We start from the raw sequence: 21,651 nt of genomic DNA, 5'->3' as shown, positions 1-21,651 counted from the left end.
TCTGGGCACAAAATGAGCTCCCAAGAGCCCCTGCTCTCCTGTGCTTATCACACTGTATTAGTATCTGTGGAAATAGAAGAGTTTTCCTTCACTGACCTTGTGAGTTGTGATTATCTGTGGTTACTGGGTCAACGCCTATGTGCTCACCACCTTCCATACGCCTAACACAGATCAAGCACGTACTTATTGATGGAATATATTCAATAGTTTTTGGTATATGGACCCTGCTCTCAGATTCTACCTTTTTCATATCATTGATGTTATTTTCTAAGTTATTCCATTCCCACCTATTCACCTATCCATTCAGTAAGTATTTAAAGAGTGATTTCGTGCCAGGTGCTTCCTTGGGTACAAAATTTACATTAAACCACTACTGCACATTCAGCCAGAATGGCCTGGGAACACTGTGGAATCATTTCTTTTTCATGCTCTCCATTCATGTTAATTTATTCTTTCACTCATTCACATATTCATTTCAGAACCGATGATCACCTACTCTATCTCTTCAGTAGTGTCTGGTATCACAATGTGTCTATTATTTCTGTACCTGGAAATGTTTTGGTTTTAAAAAGCCATTAGAAGAATACACACTCTATGTTACTCATTTTAATTCTAATAATACAGGGCCTTTACCTAAAGCACTTGTTTAATCCCAGAAATTTTGAATTCGGTTAGCTGGGTGGCAGGAATTCATGAGGGGAAAGAGGAAAGAGGCATCTCTGGACACCTTGCAGTATCATCACACCAGAGCTCTCTTTATACGGTTCATTTCACGGTCCCTGAAGAACAGGGGGCTGCGGCATTGCAGAGCCCCTACCTTTGGGGCACTCAGAACAAGGGGGCCATAGGACCCTTCACTTAAGCTTTGAATAGCCCACAACAACTTCCGGGGATCCTGGCCGGCATGGAACAGAAGTATAGGGAGGGAATGAAAGCGTCCTCTGAGCACAGAGTTCTACCATACACTCTTGCCAAAAACCTTGTGCTCCCAGAAGTTCCAACGAAAGGTTTCACTACACCTTTAGTTTAATTATTTAACAAAAACTCATTTAAGGCCTGGATAATGACAGTTTAGCACAATCTAATGCTGCCTTAAAGACTAATGGGATGAGACCTTATAATAAATGAGGAAGTATTTGCTCTTTTCAAATGTTCAAAAACACTGGAACCTTTACATAAGACTTAACATCACACCTAAAGGAACGTTTTGCACTTTAACTTTAAGCAACAATGATGTGTGTATGTGTGTAACAATGCAATAACATAGTGGCAAAATTCTTAATGAATGCAATGAATGTTTTTAGTTCCATAGAATGATTGTTTTTGTTATCTGTGCAATTTCCACAAGATGGCAGTCTTTGCTCAGGCAGAGCAAAGTGTTGCCGCCGGGAAAGTGAACCTGTGGGTTTGGAAGGCATACATTTCCTGGTGTTGTGAACACTTAAACTACTAGAAGCAGTGTTGGATGTTAGACTGTGATGAACAATTGGATGTGTAAACTCTTTTTCTGGAGTGTAGGCAGGAAGATCCCTGCCATTTTTACCTCAGAGTGGTGATAGTGGTATTATTTTTCAGAGATTATGGTGGGAATTAATGAGTCCATACACAAAAGCATTGTTTGGCATGTCGTAGGCCACCACACTCATAAGCTAGAATTATTGTCAGCACATATGACAACCATTCTTTCTTCTGGTCTGTTCTGCTACGTACTTCTTAATAGACAGTTATGTTCCCAGGTGAATCAATCAGGGATTGATTCCAATAATAGCATTGCATTTCCTTCTTTTGTCCAAAAGTATTAACACGTTTGTAGTCTCATTGAACAGAAAAATCTTAGAAGTCCATAAATCCTAGCTTCAACTTGAAAATGGTTATTAGATCAATCCAACATGCATTACACTCTTTACTGATATAAATGAGCAAATTTCACAGGAAGGGAGTAGAGAAGCAAAAGATCTTTCTTTCATATTCAAATAAAAATACTCAACAGGTTTGAGGCATTCATCGTAAAAAGCTTTTTACTTACTTTGAAGAGAATAGCCTCATTTCTGTGTGAGAATTGCACTAATTATTGACTACTTACCTCCCTTGATCACTACTTTAAAAACTGATTTTCAAATTAATTTACTTTTCACAAATGGTTTACTGAAAGATGGGCACAAATTTCTAATCCCACATAGGTAATTTTGATTTTGCCTTTGAATATTATAACAGTCTGTAGTTCCTTTCTAATTTTCTTAATTTTCTTGCCCTTAGATAAATTCCTGAGCTGAGCTGTAAAAAAAGACACTGGATATCTAAGAAAAAGGATACCTGATTTTTTAGTTGTTTCTGCTTAAAAAGAATTTTGGGGTAATCAGAGATTTTTAAAAATAAGTGCAGAGATTCTTTTTTCAGGCCATGTATGTAGGAACTCCTGTGACTCTTTTGTAATTGAAATTTCTTGCTCACATTCATAGAAACATGAAATACTAGAATACAAAAGACTGAAGGTACCTATTCTCTCTCCTTCCCCACCATGCATTCTACAGATGAGAAACTGCATCATACAGAACAATAATCTTTCAAATTACCATATTCAGCACACAGAGGCAGCCAGAGATAAAAGGCCGAGGGCTCCAGCTGCTGTAGGCCTTGCCTCAGCTACCTCAAGGGCTGAATGGATCAGTACTTTATCAATATTCTAGTACAGCATCTAAGACACATCTGTTGGGAATCTTGTAGGGATTACATGACTGTTTAGTGACTAACACAGAGTACATAGTTGAGTTGGGGACAGAACTCGGGTCTGTCTTTCAGCAAATTTCCCTGTAGTACATATTGAGAGGAGAGCAATCTCTTTAGTTTCAGAAATCTGTGAGACCCTGAGTAAAATCGTCCTCACTATGTTTCCTCTAAACCAAACTATATATATATATATATGTGGCACATTTGCAAGTTTATTCACACTACAATTTGGGTGTGCAAAGAAAATGTAGCTTTTCTCTTATAACTTAATTGATCTTCCTCAGGAGGACTGGGCCCACTAAGTCGTGAGAACAAAACTAAAATTAGCTCAACATGATTTAAAATTTAATCTGATCTAATAATTTAACATGTCTCTAGCTTTAGCTCAATTTAGTTGAATTACTCAATCCTTCTGACTCGTCCCTGTTCCCCTCGCTCTTTTCAAAGGTGGCAACAGGGTTTGTGGAGGATAACATTATATCCCTTACATTGGGATTTCGGGAGAGAGAGCCCCTGACCTCTTGCTCATCTTTGGATTTGCTCTGGCAGCTCTCCCTTGAGGTGCAAAGGGCCTGGGCTGTTGAAGCCAGCAGAAGCTTTAAGTCTGCTAAAGTTGACTACTGTCTTTCTTACCTCCTTTAGGGTCTGTGGGCTCCTCCCTGCTGACCTGGCCTCCTTTGTCTCTCTGAGGTGCTGCATACCTTTCTTGCCTTCTGCTACTTTCTCCATCCAGCTGCTAAGTATTCTGTAGCCCTTTGGACATGACTATGATGTTGTTAAAGTGGAGGGTCCCTAGAATGGTCTGTGTGCTCTAACACAGCCTTCACACTACAGGCAGCAAGCGAGGCCTAGGCAGGAAGATCGAACCTTCGCTTGTCCCTAACCATGCAGGTCTGGCTTCTCAACCATTCGAGGTCTTCTCTGTTGCTACAGACCCTGGTGTGACCAGGGAACTCCTCTCAGAGTTGGTAATGGGAAAGGAAGCAACAGCCTCTCTCCCTTCCATGGGCATTTCAGTCTAATGCCTCTTGACTTAGCCATCTCCATCCCCTGCATCCTGTTGGGAACCTCTATGCACAAGTGGTATGGCTTTCCTTTTCTCTCCTGGATATCCTTCTTACACTCACATCTTCAAACTTCTTGGCGTCAGAGTGAAAGGGGAATTTAACTCTACGATGATAGAAACTCTATAATCTGAGACATGCATGCATTTCTTCAATTTGGAAGTATTGAGGCTACTTGGAGTTAGGGATTGGTGAGGATGAAACTATTATTTTACTATCTTAAAAACAATGACTTGTTACAAACTTACGAGTTTTATATAACCAAAATTAAAAAGATATTTATAATAGTGTCTTACTGCTTTGTTAATGTTTAATGTCACTTATCAATGAGAAAGAAATTTAGGATTAACTGGGAAAAAAGTATTTTTGAATGGATTTACTTTGGCCCAGACTACTCATATTATTAAATTCATTTGTTGGGTTCTCACAAAATTTTCCTCTCTGTGGTTACTGAGAATTAATAATAGCATGCAGAAATTTTCAGAAAACATCAGCTCAATAGGATTTCATTCATGCATCATTTCTTTCATTTTGGCCTTTGAAAACATAGGTAAATATGATTGAAGTGAAAACACTTATCAAAGATTCAGATTTAGTATCTGATAACATTATTTGAACATCAGAGTTGTGAAGACAAATTCTATCAATTTCCTGTGAATCAGGTATTAGTCAATTTTTTTTAAAGCCTGCAACTACATTTATTGGAAAAATATTATCACTTGGAAGTTCCCTTCTTTCAAGGTTGAAGATGTGCTCCAGGGCACTGTTCCTTTTGTTTTCATCAAATTCCATTCAACATAGCAGGAATCCCAGCTCTCTTTGGGTGCTCCCAGGCCCAGGCATGACCAAGTTCCACCATGAACTCTCCACAACCCTCCACAGGAGTCGTGAAGCATCACGCAGAAGCCAGACTATTCTCTCCATCCAGATGGCTCTGGTGATGGCACAGCTGGGGAAATGTGACCCCGGAACCCCTCGTCCACAGCAGCAGCAGCAGCTGGCTAGTTTGCCTGTGGAACTTGGTACTTCACCTTTTATTCACAAACTTTTTCTGGAAGCATTGGAATTTAACTGTCTCTTCTCGGCTCACAGAGTGCTGTCTCAGACCTGCAGGGTTGCTGACCCCCAGAGACATTGTTCTCTACAAAGGGAGACAGACACCCCAGCCACATAGTCAGGGGCAAACACATCAGTTTTCGGCCTGGTCTGGAGGGAGAGTGGCAGCTGAGGGGAAGCGCTGTCCTCCCATGAGGAAGACAGCATATTTGCCCTGTTTGAGAGTGGGAAGGGGATTCAGCGCCTTAGGGTTGCAGGAAAAGTGCCTATGCAGGGTTCCGTCATCGTTGACAGTCACAGACACCTTCAGTGCCTTGTTACCAAAGTGTGAACTTGGCTTATGTCAATGTTGTCCTGAAACAGCTGTGGCAGCACAAAATGCAGCTCCGGAACTCCTGGATCAGCGTGCTGCTCACCTTTCCCCCCCAGCACGTGCAACGTATCTGCTGCAGAACGTTCTGCAGGGCAGCGTCAGTAGTCACACAGCCGACCCACACATCTCTCGGGGCGGTGCCCTGTTCCAGATCCTGTTGGACCTGCCTGATGATACGGGGGCTTATCCACCCTCTCACCATCATTGCTATCTTTGCTTTTCCTTTCTTCATGTCCATTCTCTTCCTTCTCCTCCTTACTTGGAACATCCTCACCTCTGTCAATCAGCAGTTCCTACAGGTCACAATCAATAACATTAGGCAAAGGGTTTCTCCAGAACATGAAGGAACTGAATTCTAGGTCCTCAGGGTCACCGGCTGGTGTTCATGTGTTACTGCTTCTTGTGGGGGTTTAGGCTTTGAGGGCCGATGGAAATCAGAAATGTGTAGGGGAGATTTGGGGTACTGAATGGATGAGCACAATTTAACCTTTTCTGGTTCTCGTTTTAGGAGTGATACCCCAATAAACTCTGCTTCCAATGGGTAAGTAAGTGCTGGTATTTGAATATCTGTGGCAGGGGGGCTGGAGTAGTTTCTGGTTTTCTTTGAAAACTCAATCACCAGCCGCAAGTATTCCAGGAAGGGCTCCTTGAACTACAGCTCATATGTAGGACCGTGCCTCACCTGTGCATGGACTTGTCCCAAATCTCGCTGACCACATCCTGGAGGGTGCAGATGTTCTTCCCGATATTCTGCAGAGCTGTGCCTGGCAGAAAAGCCTGGGCATCCACCACAATGTGTGCCACTGGCACTATCTTGGTCAAACAAGACGGGAGGGGGCTGGGAGGCCTCTGGGAGCCGGGAGGAGCAACAGCACAATGGCAGAGCATTCTAGTGGCAGGCTGCGTCTCCCAGCTCAGGCTACTTTTGCACATGCGTACAGCACAGGCAGCCCACCCAGGGGCTGTGGGTGGGGTCAAATGTCTGGATGGATTACCTACGGAAATCTGCTTCAGTGCCCAAGCCCTAAAGATGTTTATAATTTTTTTAAACTTAAACCTGTATATATTCTTATTGTTAAAATCAGTCAATACAGATAACCTAATTTAATGATCACAAATCTGTAAGATAGGTTTTACAGTCAAGGGATAGCTACTTAAGACAACTAAATACAGTTGTTATGGCTAATAAGGGGTTGTAACAAAGTTAATGCCTCTTGTTTTTGTCTTTGACAAAACCTCTTAAAGGTCAATAATATTAAATACAACAAATATTTATTGATAAAATGTACTTCATCAGTAATACCAAATAGACTAAGAGAGACTATTAGAAGCTATTTCCTTTGTTTAAATAGGATTTTTAACTAGTTCTTCCAGTTAGTTGAGCCTGATGCCAGTTGCTTAAATCTAATCAATTAAAGATTGACTAAAATCATATAGATGATTATAGTCTTTCAAATAAGTTCACAAATAATCATCTTTTAGACCAGAGACCAGCAAAGGCTTTGTGCTAAGGGTCAGGTAGTCACTATTTTAGACTTTGTGGGTCACATGGTCTCTGTCACAGCTACTGAACTCTGCCTTTGCAGTTAGGAACACAGTCCTCAGAAGAATTTGCCTGCTGGTTAGAGTTGCCGACCCGCTACAGAACCCCCATCTCCCATGAAGTAACTCTATGAAGTCAATAATTTTCCTTTTTACTGACATACTGAATTTCAGAAGGCTTAAATGACTTAGGCAAAGTCACATCATTATCAGAGTATCAATTTTTTTTTAAACTAGAAATTTTGCAGTGATCAAAAAAAATTCTAATACAGAAAAGTCCAGTTCTCAATGGAGAACTCTACTAAATATTTAAATGAGAATTAACACAAATACTCCTCAAACTTTTCCAAAATATAAAGGAGGAGGAAATACTTTCAAACAAATTCTATGGAGCCAACATTACTTTGATACCAAAACAAGATAAAGAAGACACAAGAAAACTATAGATCGCCTTTCCACAAAGATGGTGCCCAAAGCAAAGAAGGAAGCCCTGCCCTTCCCAAAGTCTAAGCCAAGGCAAAGGCATTGAAGGCAAATAAATCAGTGCTAAAAGGAGTCCACAGCCACAACAGAAAGAAGATCCACATATCACCCCCCTTCCAGAGGCCTAGTACACTGTGGCTCTGAAGGCAGCCTAAATATCCTTGGAAGAGCACCCCAGGAGAAACAAACCTGACCACTATGCATCATCAAGTTCCCCCTGACTACTAGTCAGCTATGAAGAAGATGGAAGACTTGTGTTCATTGTGGATGTCAAGGCCAACAGGTACCAGATCAAATCAGATGTGAAGAAGCTCTATGACATTCATGTAGCCAAGGTCGATACCTTGATTGGGCCTGATGGGGAAAAGAAGGCATATGTTTGACTGGCTCAGACTATGATGCTTTGGATGTTGCCATGAAAATTGGGATCATCTAAACTGAGTGCAGCTGGCTAATTCCAAATATAAAAATTTTATACCAAAAATAAGAGGACAATAATAGGCCAATCTCTCTGATGAAAATATTAGCAAACCAAATTTGAGAACACATTAAAAGGTTTATATACCATGACCAAGTGGGATTTATCCCTGGTATGCAAGGATGGTCCAATATATGAAAATAAATAAATACAATATACTGCATTGATAAAATGATAGATAAAAATCACATGATTATTGCAGTAGATTCAGAAAAAGCACTTGACAAAACATAACATTCTTTCATGACAAGAACTCTTAACAGATTGGGTATAGAAGGAACATACCTCGATACAATAAAGCCCATTTACAACAAACCCACAGCTAACATTACACTCAATGGAAGATAGTGGAATGTGTGTCCTCTACGATCAGGAACAGGGCAGGATGCGCACTCTCACTATCTAGTGCTGGATGTCTTAGAGCAAATAGGCAAGGCAGAGGGGAAAAGAGCCATCCAGGTCAGAAAGGAAGAAGTGCTATTTGCTGATGATATGATCTCATGTGTAAAAAGTCCCAGTCAGTCAAATAACTTTTTGGAATTAATCAACTATTTTAGGAGAGTGGCATGATACAAAATCAACATACAGAAATCAAATGCATTCCTTTACACTAATGATGAAGCATCTTAACAAGAACTAAAGAAAGCTATCCCATTCACAAAAGCATCAAAAACAATAAGATACTTAGGAATAAATTTAGCCAAGGGAATGAAAGATCTGCACAATGAAAACTGCAAGATTTTGCCGAAAGAAATTGAAGAAGACACAAAGAAATGGAAAGACACCCTCTGTTCATGAATTGGAAGAATTAATGTTGTTAAAGTGGTCATTCTACCCAAAGCTGTCTGCATATTCAATGCAATCCCTGGCATTCTTCACAGAACTCCCTGGTATTATTCACAGAAATAGAAGAAACAATCTAAAATTTGTGAGTGGAACCACAACAGACCACAAAAATCCAAGACACTCCTTAGAAAAAAGAACAAAACTGAAGGTATCACACTTCTGGATATATTAATTCTGTAAAGTCACAGTAATAAAAACAGTATAACACTGACACAAAAACAGACACATCTACTGATGAAACAGAATATAAATTCCAGAATGAAATGAGGAAAGGGTAGCCTCTTAAACAAATGTTGCTAGGGAAACTAGAGAAACACAGCAGAACAATAACATTAAACCTCTATCTCACACCACTCAAAAAGTAACACAAAATGGATGAAGACATAAACATATGATCTGATTCCATAAAACTCCTAGAAAAAAACACAGGGAAGAAGCCCATCAATATTGGTCTTAGCAATGATCGTTTTGAACGTGACGCTACAAGTACAAACAACAAAAGCAAAAATCAATAAATGGGACTACATCTAACATAAAAGCTTTCACACAGAAATAAAACCAGTTAATAAAATGAAAAGACAAACTACAGAGTGGTAGAAAATTATTGCAAACCATACATTGGACAAGGGCTTATATATTTAAAATATATTAACCATTGGACAAGGGTATATATTTAAAATATATAAAGGGCAGAAGAACTAAATAGACATTTTTCCAAAGAGGACATAAAAATGGCCAACAGGTACATGTAAAGGCACTCAATATAACTAATCATCAAGGAAATGAAAATCAAAACCACAATGAGACATCAGCTCATGTCTCTTAGAATGGTTATCCTCAAGACAGGTGTTGTTGAAGATATGGTAAAAAGGAAACACTTATACATTGTTCCTGAGAATGTTAATTGGTCCAACAACTATGGAGAACAATTTGGAGGTTCCCCCCAACCAAAAAATAAAAAAAAGATCTACCATATGATTCAGCAATTCCAGTTCTGGTTATATACTCAAAGGAAATGAATATAGGATTTCCATGGAATACATATGCTTCCATGTTTATTGCAGAATTATTTACAATAGCCAAGATACGGAAACAATCCAAATCCCATCAGTGGATGAATGGATAAAAGAGGTATGTGGTACATACACACAGTGAAATACTATTCAACCGTGAGAAAGGAGAATGGCCTTCCATTTGTGACAAGGATAAAAGTTGAGGATGTTATGCTAAGAGGAATAAGTCTGATGGAGAAAGACAAATACTGTATTATATCACTTATTTCTGGAACTAAAAAACTTAACCCCGTAAAAAACAGAGAATAAAATGGTGATTACCAGGGGGTGGGGTTGGGGAATAAGAGTGATGATATTTAAAGGTACAAACTGGTAACGAGTAGTGAACAAACCATGGAGATCTACCATACACTGTAATGAATATAAACAATAATACTGTATTAATGTGATAAATATTTGTACATTGGCAATCATATTACAATGTAAATGTGTCAAATTAACAGGCTGTACACCTTAAACTTATACAATGTTACATGTCAAATTTATTTAATTAAAAAAACTAGAGATTTTGACTCTTATTCCAGTGCTTTTGACTATGCATATATAATAACTAATATGTAGGAATGCCTGTTATTAATATGCATGCCTTTACATGTGTACAGAGTCATTATATTGGTTTTGTAACTGACCATGTTGGGAAAGAACTTTATGTATACCCTATATACTCATAATGGCAGCATAATCATTCATGTGAATTGGGGATTGCCCTGGTTTTCTGATTATCTGGAATATACATCTGAACATAGACTTTTGAGCTTGGGGCTGCCCATGTTGCAAGATTGACTGCCTTAATTCTTCAAGGTTAGGTAGTATTCATTGTCTGAGGCCTGTACTATATTTGCTGAATCATTTTCTAGGCAATGGAAGCTTTATCTTGAAATCAAAAAGATATGAACAGATACTATACTACTAAAAAAATTCCAGGGAAGTGATTATGATATACGAAGAATGGGCAAGACAGTCAACAGAGGCAGAAAAGGTGGCATCTCTTTTAATCAAAAGATATAAAATGGTTTTTAATTATGTGTGGCCAGAAGTATGTAAACTAATTAGAAGATTTTTAGGGTTGGTAAAAACTTACTATAGACGAGTAATGAGAATGACAGCATGTTAGTACTGGCAGGAAATGGGAGATGATGTCATCTTTATTTTCTACCCAGCGAGGTGCGGCAACCTGCACAGCTCCCTATGACAGGGTCAAATCGGGAGGGCTGAATTTGATTTGTAAGTTCAGTCACTGAAGACTGTTGCATGTCAGAGACCCGCGGAAAAAGAGAAGCTTCCTGTATTGCTTCAAACCTGGTATCTCAATTTCAAATTTGAAAAAGATAATTTAATCACATCTTTAATTGGTCAGATCTGGTTTTCATATTAAGAAAACAGTGCCCGTGTCCTTATATAGTAAGTAATGTCTTCCTAAGGCAACCATTTTTCTGTGTGTGGGAAATGAACTGTAAACTTTATCCAGATGACTATTTTCCAAAGGAATAACAATAATAAATGCCTGCATAATACTGTAAAGTTTATGAAGCACCATCAAAAACACTGCATATCATTTCATTTGCTTCTTATAATAACTTTGTGAGGGAGGAATTATATTGGTTGATTGATTGATTGTTCCCTCCCCTTACTCCTTATTCTTGTGAAAGGTTTTATGAAGGCTGATGTTATTAAATTTTCATTTTAAAACTGAGAAGGTTGAGCATAAGAGATAAAGAAAATTTCCCAAATCCACAAGGCTGGTAAATGATCGAGCCAGTTCTCAAATCCAGGTCTTCTGGCTTTTGTGCTTTTAAAAAAAATATGCCAAGATCTTTATTATCCCTAAAGAAAACCAGTATAAATGGAAGCTGTCTCTTCATTTCCTGCTACAGTATTAGCTGAGGATTTGACTAGTCCAGTTCCTTGGATTACACACATTCCATTGTATCCGTTTACAAACACTACACTTCATGTAACACATCCTGATGTCCCCAGAGAGCCACATGAATATCTCATGAGTCCATTAATCTCTTTGCTATTAAACATCAGATGAATTCATTATCGTGAGGCACTTAGGAGACCTTGTCAGTTTTATCAAAAGAAGGCAGACAATGATATGGTGGTTACCAGAGGGGAATGGGGGCGAAGGGGAGGTAGTAAAGGGGGTGAAATATGTGGTGACAGAAGGAGATTTGACTTTGGGTGGTGAACACGCAATGCAATATACAGATGATGTATCATAGAATTGTACACTTAAAACCTATATAATTTTGTTAATCAATGTCACCCCAATAAATTTGACTATAAAAGAAAGCAACACAGAATACGGTAAATAAAATCTACTACATGGGTAAATACATACATATATGCACACACACACACATGGCAGTGTGTTCAAAATAAGGAAGTCCTAACTTAATGTGAGTAAACATTGTAGAATTTTAATCTGTGTTGTGCAGGCTTCCATAGTTATCCCACTGAATTTTTTCCTTAGAGTTCAAGAAATAGCCCACAGAAGGTACAATATTTATTAACCAACACAACTATTTTGAAAACTACATTATTTAATCTTTAGCACTTTAAACAAGTTTTATGTTCAAATACTGATAATATTTTTTGTTGGTTCTTAGAAGCATGATACTTTATAGAGGTTATTTGGCTGAAGATGAACTTTAAAGTTGAAATAAATGATGTCCAATCAAATTGATCTCTCTCAGTTTGAGTCATCTCCTTCCACAAGTCTTGCACTGCTTAAGGGGGCAAAATCAGTCTTGTTCACAGAGAAGCAATTGCTTGAAAAATCAAATTAGCAACATGACGGATCTCAAGACTTTGGTGACTAGTGAACTTTAATTATTATATATTTTATGTGTTTATGCTGGCAGTAAAAGTCAAGCACTCATTATATAAGTGGCAGACATGATCTTTCATAAAATGAGTGCTGGGCGGCAAATGAATAGATAATCAGGATAATGAAAGCAAGCCAGAAAGATGCTGGAGAGCTGAAAAGACCCCAGCAATGGCTCCCACTGAGATAGAGGGCATAATTGCAATTGGAAAGAGAACACTTTTGGTGATCTTTTAAAATGTCAGCTTCGTCCTCAAGCTCAGTTTGATATTTGGGTTATAAGTTAAAGGGGAAAAATTCTTTCATTCTGCAGTGAGAAACTGGCAGTGATCATCTCTGTTTATAGTCGCTATGCAGGTAATACAAAATTTTCTTATGCAGAGCTTTCAAATGCATTTATGAAAAAGGGCCACAAAGTCAAACTTATTTTGCTTAGTACATTATACACATTTTATGAATATTTTGATATATTTGAGTTTGACAACTAAACCTTAAGATAAGTAGGACATTGAAGTGTGAGCTGTGTGTAAAAGGATAAAGGTTGTGATAGGTATCTTTAGCACAGTGTTAGGAGAGACACAAGAAGGAAACTTCTGAATAAACAGTCTCATGACCACTTGCATAAACACTGAATGTTTTATAAGTTGAATAACAATTTAAATATATAGAAGGAATCCCTTATGCTAAGAGCTGTTATAGTTGTAGTTACTTTAATAATGAGGATTCTTTTACGATGCAAATTAGATCTAAATTAGAGGACATATATTGATCTATGCTTTTAAAAAACTCAGGGCACATTTGTATTAAAGCTTTAGGTAAATTCAGTGTAATTACAATCTCAGTTAAAAGTTAGATTTTTGAAAATAGTACAATTTTAGGACAATAAGTTCACTATGTTTTACCCATAGTTTATAGATAGAAAGTCTAAAGGATTTAAAATTTATATTCTAACTTTTTAGGTGTTTTGTATTATGATGAGCATTATTCCAACTCTGATAGAAAAGTGTTTCAATTTTTTTTTTTAGTAAAGAACATTAATCAACAAACAAATGTTGGGGAGGATGAAGAGAAAAGGGAACCCTAGTGCACTGTTGGTGGGAATGCAGACTGGTGAGGCCACTGTGGAAAACAGTATGGAATTTCCTCAGTAAACTAAAAATGGAACTGCCCTTTGACCCAGCAATTCCGCTGCTGGGATTATACCCTAAGAACCCTGAAACACCAATCCAAAAGAACCTATGCACCCCAGTGTTCATAGTAGCACAATTTACAATAGCCAAGTACTACAAGCAACCTAAGTGCCCATCAGCAAATGAGTGGATTCAAAAACTATGGTACATTTACACAATGGAATTCTATGCAGCAGAGAGAAAGAAGGAGCTTATATCCTTTGCAATGGCATGGATGGAACTGGAGAGCATTATGCTAAGTGAAATAAGCCAGGTGGTGAGGGTCAAATACCATATGATCTCACCTTTAACTGGAACATAATCAGCAAAAGAAAAAAGGAAACAAAATATAACCAGAGTCATTGAAGTTAAGAACAATCTAACAATGGTCAGGGGGGAGTGGGGAGGGGACAGTGAGGAGAGGGTATTACAGGAACTACTATAAAGGACACATGGACAGAATCAAGGGGGAGGGTGGAAGCAAGGGAGGGAGGTGGGTTGGGTGGGGGTTGTTGGGAGAAAAGGCATACAATTGTAATTGATTAAAAAAAGAATAACAGGGAATATAGTCAATAATATTGGAATTATGTATGGTGTCAGATGGGTACTAGACTTATTGTGGTGATCACTTTTGTAAGATATATAAATGTCTAATCACTATGTTGTACATCTGAAACTAATATAATATGGTATGTCAATTATAATTTTAAAACAATTTAAAAAAAGAGGAAACATAACTCAACATATATGACAAACCCACTGCCAGCATCATACTCAATGGGCAAAAACTAAAAGTGTTTCTCAGGAACAAGACAGAGATGTCCACTTTCACTACTCTTATTCAACATAATACTGGAAGTCATAGCTACAACAATCAGACAGGAAGAAGAAATATAAGGCATTCAAATTGTAAAGGAAGAACTAAAACTGTCATTATCTACAGATGACATGATACTATCTACAGAAAACCCTAAAGACTCCACCAATAAACTACTAGAACTGATAAATGAATTCAGTAAAATAGAAGCATACAAAATTAATATTTAGATATCAGTGGAATTTTTATACACCAGTAATAATTTGTCAGAAGTTTAAACTAATAAAACAATACCATTTACAATTGCAACAAAAAAAATAAGGTATCTAGGAATAAATCTTACCAAGGAGGTAAAAGACCTGTATTCAAAAAATTATGACACTAAAGAAAGAAATTGAGGAATATACAAATTAGTGGAAGCCTGGATAGGAAGAATTAACACATTAAAATGTTCCTACTACTCAAAGCAATCTGTAGATTCTGTATAATTCCAATCAAAATGCCAATGGTGTATGTCACAGATTTAGAACAAATATTCTAAAAATTTATATGGAACCACAAAGGACACTGAATAACCTCAGCAATCCTGAGAAAGAAGAACAGAGTTGGAGGAATCACGCTACCTGATATCAAAACTGCATTGTACTGGCATAAAAACAGACATATAGATCAATGGAACAGAATGGAGAGACCAGAAATAAATCTACACCTTATGTCAATTAATATTTGACAAAAGAAGCAAGAACATACAATGGGGTAAAGATAGTCTATTCAATAAATGGTGTGGGGAAAATTGGTCAGTTACATGCAAAAAATTAAACTAGACCACTTCCTTACACCATACACAAGATAAAACTCTATATGGATCAAAGACATATATGTACGACTTGAAGCCATAAAAATCCTAGGGCAAGGGAAATGAAAGAAAAAAAATAGACAAATGGTACTGCAGAAAACTAAAAAGTTTTTGCTCAGCAAAAGAAACTATCAACAAAATGAAAAGACAAGCCACTAAACAAGAGAACATATTTTTCAATTCTACATCTGATAAGGGGTTCATATTCAAAATTAATAAAGAACAAAAACAACTCAATACCAAAAAAACAAGCAATCCAATTAAAAATGGGCAAAGGATCTAAATAGATAATTCTCCAAAGAGGACGTACAAAGGTAGCCAATAGATCATAAAGATGCTCAACATCACTAATCATCAGATAAATGGGAGTTAAAATCACCATGAGATGTCACCTCATACCTGTCAATGGCTATCATCAATAAATCAAAAAATAACAAGTGTTGGCAAGGACATGGAGAAAGGGAAACCCTCATGCTCTGTTGGTGGGAATGTGGACTGGTGCAGCCACTGTGGAAACAATATGGAGTTTCCTCAAGGAAAAAAAAAACAACCCAGAAAATTAATAATTGAACTTCCTTATTTTCCAGCAATTCCACTTCTGGGAATATATCCAAGGAAACCCAAAACATTGATTTAAAAGAATATATGCACCCCTATGTTTATTGAAGCATTATTTACAAGAGCCAAGATTTGGAAGCAGTCTAAGTTCCCATTAGTAGATGGGTGGCTAAAAAAGCTGTGGTATGTTTACACAATGGAATACTACTTGGCCATAAAAAGAAGGAAATCATACCTTTTGCAACAGCATGGATGGACATAGATGGTATTATGCTAACTGAAGTGAGCCAGTCAGAGAAAGAAAAATACTGTGTGATTTTGCTTATATGTGGAATCCAATGAACAAAATAAATTAGCAAACAAAATAGAAACAGACTCATAGTAGAGAACAGACTGACAGCTGTCAGAGAGGAGGGGGTTTGGGTATTGGGTGAAAAAGGTGAAGGGATTAAGCAAAAAAAAAAAAAAAAGAAAAAGAAAAAAACCCCCTCATAGACACAGACAATGGTATGGTGATTACCAGAGGGAAAGGGCCGGTGGAGGGAGGCAGTAGGGAGTAAAGGTGGGTCAAAGGTGACAGAAGGACGCTAGACTTTGGGTGCTGAACACATGATACATTATATAGGTGATATATTAATAGAATTATACACTGGAAATCTAATTTTATTAACCAATGCAACCCCAATAAATTCGATAAAAATAAATGTTTAAGATTCTTTTAAAAACTACAATACATATATCTTTCTTTTTAAAAATATCACTTTATAATTTGCAAAGCATTTATATTGCCACTATCTTGCTTTTATTACACAGTCCACATTTAAAACAAGCCCTCTATCATTTACTTTAATAAGCAAAGTCTTCATTTATAAACCTCCATTGATTTAACTCCTGTGATATTAAATTTCTGTATTTGGGACATCATAGCCATATGAAAAACATTTTCTAATAAAAATTGTGTAAACAAGAGTGTGGGGGAGATATTTAAACTACTTAAGAAATGAAATTGTTTTTAAGCACTTCATATATGCTAACCTGATATTACAAACCTGAGTAACTACTTAAACAGAAATCATGACTTCACACCAAACCTCCAAAACCTTTATTTTGAATGTATTAGTTGTCTTTACTTCAGGTGGTAGGAGCCAGTCTTCATTAAAAATGTAATGTCAGAAGTTTCTCTTACATCGACTGCCTAAGAGTTGCCCCAAAAGAAGCAACAACTTGTCTTGTTCCTCTCCTACATCCGTTGGCAGCTGCAAAGCAGCAATGATGCGTGAGTGCATCTCCATCCACGTTGGCTGAGCTGGTGTCCAGATTGACAATGACTGCTGGGATTTCTACTGCCTGGAACATGGCAGACAGCCTGTTGGCCGGATACCAAGTGACAAGACCATTGGTGGGGGAGATGACTCCTTCAACCCTCTTCAGTGAGACACGTGCTGGCAAGCATGTGCCGAGGGCATTGTTTACAGACCTGGAACCCACAGTCATGGATGAAGTTTGCACTGGCACCTGCCACCACTTTTTCCACCCTGAGCAGCTGACCACAGGCAAGGAAGATACTGCCAATAACTATGCCCGTGGACACTACACCATTGGCAAGGAGATCATTGACTTCGACCTGGACTGAATTCGGAAACTGGCTGAGCAGTGCACAGGTCTTCAGGGCTTCCTGGTTTTCCCCAGCTTTGGTGATGGAACTGGTTCTGGGCTCATCTCCCTGCTGATGGAGCGTCTCTCTGTCAATTATGGCAAAAAGTCCAAGCTGCAGTTTTCCATTTACCACCCACCCCCTAGTCAACCCCATGTTTCCAGAGCTGTAGTGGAGCCCTACAGCTCCATCCTCACCACCCACACCACCCTGGAGCACTCTGTGCCTTCATGGTTGACAAGGAGGCCATCTACGACATCTGTTGTAGAAACCTTGATACTGAGCGCCCAATCTACACTAACCTGAATAGGTTGATAGGTCAAATTGTGTCTTCCATCACTGCTTCCCTCAGGTTTGATGGAGCCTGAATGTTGATCTTACCGAATTCCAGACCAACCTGGTGACCTATCCCTGCATCCATGTCTCTCTGGCCACATACGCCCCCGTCGTCTCTGCTGAGAAAGCCTACCAGAACAGCTTTCTGTAGCAGAGATCATCAAAGCGTGCTTTGGGCCAGTAAACCAGATGGTGAAGTATGACCCTTGCCACAGTAAATACATGGCTTGCTGCCTGCTGTACCATGATGACGTGGTCCCCAAAGTTGTCAATGCTGCCATTGCCACCATCAAGACCAAGTGTGCCATCCAGTTTGTGGACTGGTGCCCCACAGGCTTCAAAGTCACTGTTAATTACCAGCCTCCCACTGTGGCACCTGGTGGGGACCTGGCCAAAGAACAGCGAGCTGTGTGCATGCCGAGCAACACCACAGCTATTGCTGAGGCCTGGGCTCGCCTGGACTACAAGTTTGACCTGATGGACAGCACCCGTGCCTTTGTCCACTGGTATGTGGGTGACGGCATGGAGGAAGGAGAGTTTTGGAGGCCCGTGAGGACATGGCTGCCCTAGAGAAGGGTTATGAGGAGGTTGGTGTGGATTCTGTTTCAGGAGAGGGTGAGGAAGGAGGAGTGGGATAATAAAGTTAAAATGTCACAATGGTGCTGCTTTTACAAGGAAGCTTATTCTGTCTTAAACATTGCAAAGTTGTGGTCTGATCAGTTAATTTGTATGTGGCAGTGTATCCTCATAAACGATTACTGGCCTGTGCTTGAAAACACACTTTGTTACAGACCAACCAGTCCATTCCTCTGATGGGTTTGAATAAAGTATTCCCTGTCTTAAATGAAAAAAAAATGTAATGTCAGAAGTATAACATTTGTTTTTAGGGTAATACTTACATCTACTCTTTGGGTGTATGTTAATACATAGTAACACAAATTTTAGATAGACTACCTGGATTCCTTCAATAATTTCAGGAATAAGTCTTACTGGGAATAGAAATATTAGTTGTCTTTTTTTTTATGAGGCAGCAGGCTGAGGTACTCTGATATAAATGGTTATTTATAAAAAATTACATAATGTGGTATAAAGTAGCAGTGAGACTCATCTAATTCCATGCAGAAAGGATAATTGATGTGCTACTGCTCTACTTCACAATTTAGTTTTCCTACGCATGGGAGATATACTGGGAATTAGTCTATTCCATCTTCTTAATGAGACTTATATATTACCTCAGATAATGTGTCTATTTTCTTCAAGCAGCAGGACTAACTGCTTTACTGAAGTTTTCAGCTGTTACAAGAAAAAAATTACAAATAGCTATAAAGGGAATAATCTTATTTTTCCATGTATCCATGTGTCCAGGCAAAATGAAATGGCATGCACATGCTGCTGTTGTGAAAGAGGTGTTGACTACCATAGTTCCGGTGCAAGCTGGTGAGAGCTGCCCTTGCTGTTTCCAGGGAAAATAGCAAGAGCTATGTGCACGGCAATGTTTCCTTACTTGATGATATTATGGGAGGCTTCAATAACTCTGAGAAGAGGCTTGATAAAAATTGAGTGTCATTTAGTCCTGAAAACAATTGTCAGAATGACTGTGTGGCTGGTTTCTTCATTCACAAACAAGTCTGGTAATACCATATACATGTATGTATGAAAGGGAGGCATTTGCAAAGACTGCTATTTCTCTGCTTTACCCCAAACATGACATACTCAGCCTTTCAAATCTGTTCCAAATCTTAAACTAGAAATGAAAGCAACCTACCTAAGGGGGGATCTGAAATATTTGTAAAAGCTTTGATGAATAATTGTGGGAGTGCTATTTATCCATGCTTGAATAGCCTATTATATTTTTTAGTAACTAAATTGTTCAGAATATTGGTAAGTTGTGAAGAATTTTACCTTGTATATGGTGGTAAGAATACTGGATACTATACTCTATTTGTTTCTAGTTGAGTAAAAAGGGTAAAATCATCTGATAAAGGGTCACTGGGGTAAAACATAGATCACTATAGATCACTGTAAGCAACAGCATCCCACATACAATGAGTGGGCACACTAGCTTAGCAGCTTGGGTAATGCGAGGAACAGATCCACGTGGTAGAGATCGTTCCCCTTGTTGGCTTACTTTCTAGGAGAGGGTACACTCTGTGAGACTACAGTGGATGTCCTTTGAAGTGATTTTCCTACATAATGAAAAAAAAGGACTTATGGTTTTATCTAGTTATTACAGTAAGGTGTAACCTGCAACACAAATCAGGAGAAATTAAAATATAAGAATTCTTCCTGGATTCCTTGTGACATTAAACACCAAGTTCCCTCTCAATAGGTCTCAGTGTTGGCCCACAGAACTCTGGAGATCTCCCTGGATCTTTCATATGTAAGAACTGGTTTGAGATGCATGAACAAGATTAGCTGGTAGAAGGGTGAACATCTCAGGTAGAGGGTGGAAGAAAGAGGAAAGAGGAAAGAGGATGTTATTGCTTAATGTCACTAATCATAGCCTGAGACCATTGGGCAGAGTTCCTATGTTTCTGAATTTTTAAAATAATTTATAACATTTGGATTTTGTTTTCTTTCAGTTCTGGGAAAAAGCTGCCTATAGGCATGCAGAAAGGAAGTATGGCAAACAATATCCAGGGAGATTGTATCTAATAATTGATGGCAGGGCCAAGACCCAGCAGCCCTCTGAGAATCAATGGTGACTATCCAGTTTCCCTCCCGTCATCTTCTCCTGCCCCCTGTCAGTCTTATCACTTTCACTTGTGATAAATCAGGATATGAGCCATACAGAACACAGAGGCTGCATAAGGCCAAAAGGCATAACTCCAATATACCAGGTGTGTTAGTGGGCAAAAAAAAAATGGATGATAGGGATTCTACTCTCGAAACTTTGCAAATATGCAGGTAGATGGAAGGCATAGACATGATAAATGGTGATCAAGGAGAAATCAAAGAATGATAGTGAGATACAGAAAAACATTTAGGAAATGTGAAAAAGGGGATGTCATTTAAAGACTGAGATTTTTGGAAAAGAAAGTATAGCAGTTAAGAGAATGAGTACTCGAGTTAGACTAACTTCAGTGGAATCCTTGTTTCATTACTTCTTAAATGTGTATCTGCAAAGTAATATGATCCCTCTGAGCTTCAGATTTTCTAATCCATAGAAGGAAGTAACAACAGACTTAAATTGTACTGTATATGCAAAGATCTCAGCATGATCTCTAACATATATTAAGCTCTCAATACCACATAGCTATTATTCTAATCATTATGAAGACTAATATGGTGTATCTATAATGACATCCTATAGTCTATTTGCAATAGGCTTCCAATTACTCTTTGCAAAACTAAATACTGATACAGACAATGGCTAATTCCAAAACCACAGTGCTGTCTGAGGTCAAAGGTCCATTTTTATAGTTTAGCCAAGAAAAATCAATAGAATATTAGCCTGTGAAGCAGTGAGGTTGTGGGTGAGGAAGCCCGCAGCCGAGAAAAACCTAGGAGAACAGGGAGGTAGTGAGGATGATAGCATGAAACTTTCAGGAAGCCAAGCCAAGGGTCAGAGGCTTGTGAAGACAGCAGGGACAGCCTCAATTTCAGTGTCATCATTTACTAAGTTCTTAACCATGTTTTCACTAACCTTTCATTGACCTGGGTTTAGTTTGAGGGACAGAATACTGTTGGGGATGAGGACACTTTATTTCAATACAACTAGCTCACTCTCTAGAAGTCTTGTCAAGTTGAGACTGAGGAGGCCACTGAAGGCCCTGTCACTGTACAGCA

The 21,651-nt window shown here is 38.5% G+C and overlaps 1 protein-coding gene and 2 pseudogenes across 1 annotated transcript in view; 1 reads left to right on the top strand and 2 right to left on the bottom strand.

The window, feature by feature from the left end:
• GRID2 (glutamate ionotropic receptor delta type subunit 2) overlaps positions 1-21,651 on the bottom strand; it is a 1,366,498-nt gene that overhangs the window by 10,703 nt on the left and 1,334,144 nt on the right. The gene's annotated exons all lie outside the window — the stretch shown is intronic.
• Positions 4,830-6,153, bottom strand: LOC112317678 (RNA-binding protein NOB1 pseudogene; annotated as a pseudogene).
• LOC112317752 (tubulin alpha-1A chain-like) lies at positions 17,145-18,500 on the top strand (annotated as a pseudogene).

The sequence above is a fragment of the Desmodus rotundus genome, chromosome 4 (assembly GCF_022682495.2).
Source record: "Desmodus rotundus isolate HL8 chromosome 4, HLdesRot8A.1, whole genome shotgun sequence".
NCBI lineage: Eukaryota > Metazoa > Chordata > Mammalia > Chiroptera > Phyllostomidae > Desmodus > Desmodus rotundus.
This window is presented reverse-complemented; position numbering and strand designations above follow the sequence as displayed.